Below are 2,799 nucleotides of genomic sequence, written 5' to 3'. Positions count from 1 at the left end.
AAGGAGGAGAAAAGATCGAGGATTTGGATGGGGGAAGATAAGAGGTGGTGGTGAACAGCTGTTTTGAAGGCCGAGAGGAAAGAATGGGATTGAATAGAGTGTGGAAGGTTATTCCAAAGATGGGGAAAAAGAGGAATGAAAGAGTGAAGGAGAGCAGTGATTTGTGATTTTGGTAGTTTTACCAGAAGGGGGTTGCTGGCGGACCATGAGCACCCAGCAGAAATATGGGGGGGGGACATATCGCAGACAGAGTGGGGGGGGGGGTGCGAGGCCGGAGAGGAGACTGAAGAAGACAGAAAGACCACCGACCTGCCTGCGGTTAGAGAGTGAGAGACCCAAAGACTCAGCCTCATCGTGGAGATACCAATGATCCGAAATGCCTTGATTTCTACAGCGAGAAAGGTGAGAGGCAGGAGCACCAGCCCAGAGGGGAGAGCAGTACTCCATCAGGCTCCGGACGAAAGCTTTGCATGTGGTCAGGACCTCAGGTGGGCCGAGGAAGGACTCTGCACGACGGAGGATTCCCAATTGGCGACTGGCTTTGGAGGCCAGGTTGGTAATGTGTCTTACCCAGGAAAGATCATGGCAGATAGTGAGACCCAGAAGCTTGAATGAAAGGACTTCTTCCAGAGGATTGTTCAACTTGGTGAACAGGATTAAATGGTGAAGAATCACTTAAAAATTAAATAATTTTCTTATCCAGATCCGGATTTGGATCTTCACCAAAACCGAATCGATTCGTCCTTTCTGCACTCCCAACTTGTCCACCAAGTTTCGTCCTAACCCGTCTGCAACTTTTTGAGATATCATGTAATGTATCGGTTTAGCCCTATCTCTCAATGTTAAAGAATCTCTTTAATAATTATCAGATGCGGTACACCCTCAAATCCGGTATAAGCCTGCCTGCTCTGGGTGCCGGTGCTCAAGCAGATGGTGACGAACCCTATCAAGAATTATCCGAGCAAAGACCTTGCCCGGCACTGAGAGCAGCGTCACCCCTCGGTAGTTGTTGCAGTCTTGGCGATCACCCTTCCCTTTCCAGAGAGGGACAACAAGGCCCCTCTTCCAGTCAGTTGGGATGATGCCTGTGTTCCAGGCAGAGCACAAAACTGCATGCAACGACACGAGTGCAGCATTTCCACCAGCCTTGAGAAGTTCGGCATGGATGACACAGATCCCTGGAGCTTTGCCCCGTTTCAACCGGTTCACCGCAGCCTGTGTTTCCACAAACGAAGGTGGATCACAATTGATTGGACCGTCATCTATAGGGATCTTAACACCCCTGGCATCCAACTCAACAGCTGGTGGATCAGCTTGTTACAGCAGCTCAAAGCAACCGGCCCAGCGCGCCTTCACTTTGGACTCTGTAAAGAGCTGACCACCCTCAACTCTAGCTGCAGTACACCGAGGGGCAGGCTTGGAGGAACGCAGTCCACTGGCTGGAGGGCAGTATCCCATCCCAGTCCATTGGCTGGAGGGCAGTGTCCCATCCCTGTCCACTGGCTGGAGGGCAGTGTCCCATCCCAGTCCATTGGCTGGAGGGCAGTGTCCCATCCCAGTCCACTGTCTGGAGGGCAGCGTCCCATCCCAGTCCATTGGCTGGAGGGCAGCGTCCCATCCCAGTCCACTGGCTGGAGGGCAGTGTCCCATCCCAGTCCATTGGCTGGAGGGCAGTATCCCATCCCAGTCCACTGTCTGGAGGGCAGTGTCCCATCCCAGTCCACTGTCTGGAGGGCAGCGTCCCATCCCAGTCCATTGGCTGGAGGGCAGCGTCCCATCCCAGTCCACTGGCTGGAGGGCAGTGTCCCATCCCAGTCCATTGGCTGGAGGGCAGCGTCCCATCCCAGTCCACTGGCTGGAGGGCAGTGTCCCATCCCAGTCCATTGGCTGGAGGGCAGTGTCCCATCCCAGTCCATTGTCTGGAGGGCAGTGTCCCATCCCAGTCCACTGGCTGGAGGGCAGTATCCCATCCCAGTCCACTGGCTGGAGGGCAGTGTCCCATCCCAGTCCACTGGCTGGAGGGCAGTGTCCCATCCCAGTCCATTGTCTGGAGGGCAGTGTCCCATCCCAGTCCACTGGCTGGAGGGCAGTATCCCATCCCAGTCCATTGGCTGGAGGGCAGTGTCCCATCCCAGTCCATTGGCTGGAGGGCAGTGTCCCATCCCAGTCCATTGGCTGGAGGGCAGTGTCCCATCCCAGTCCACTGGCTGGAGGGCAGTATCCCATCCCAGTCCATTGGCTGGAGGGCAGCGTCCCATCTCATTCATGTTTGTTACCGTTTGAATTTGGAATGGTAATTGGTGCCATGAGATATCGTTTGTGTTGGTATTTCGTATGCAGCCTGTGCTTGCTGGTTGCATCATTTTTCTGGAAGCACGGTTGTCCTGCTGATGCTGTGCCCCCGGTTACCAGTAAGCTTGTCGACATTTTGCGGATCTCGGAAGGGATGACAGGTCGAGTCAACCCACCTGGTGTCAAGTCTGAATTGGAACAAGTTTCGAAGAAAGGAAAGTAGATTAAATTCTATGTTTTCCCGTCGACAAGGTTTATCCTTCACACTTCCAATAAAATAATATGAAATCTGGTTTACAAGTATTACTTCATCCAAGATGAGAGAGTTATTTGAGTTGCATTACTATTGATGTTAGCTCGACGATGGCTCCCTTAATTTTAACACGATGAATTTTCTCGATATGTTTACAAAATTTGAATGTAAGATTAGAAACATGAAGTTACAAAATAAAAAGGTAACTATTATGTATAAAAAATAGGGTTAAATGGAGCTCAACGAATTCACGA

This window comes from Eptatretus burgeri, chromosome 15 (genome assembly GCF_056783735.1).
Source record: "Eptatretus burgeri isolate ZD-2024b chromosome 15, Ebu_testis_v1, whole genome shotgun sequence".
Taxonomy (NCBI): domain Eukaryota; kingdom Metazoa; phylum Chordata; class Myxini; order Myxiniformes; family Myxinidae; genus Eptatretus; species Eptatretus burgeri.
Note: the sequence above shows the minus strand (reverse complement) of the source record.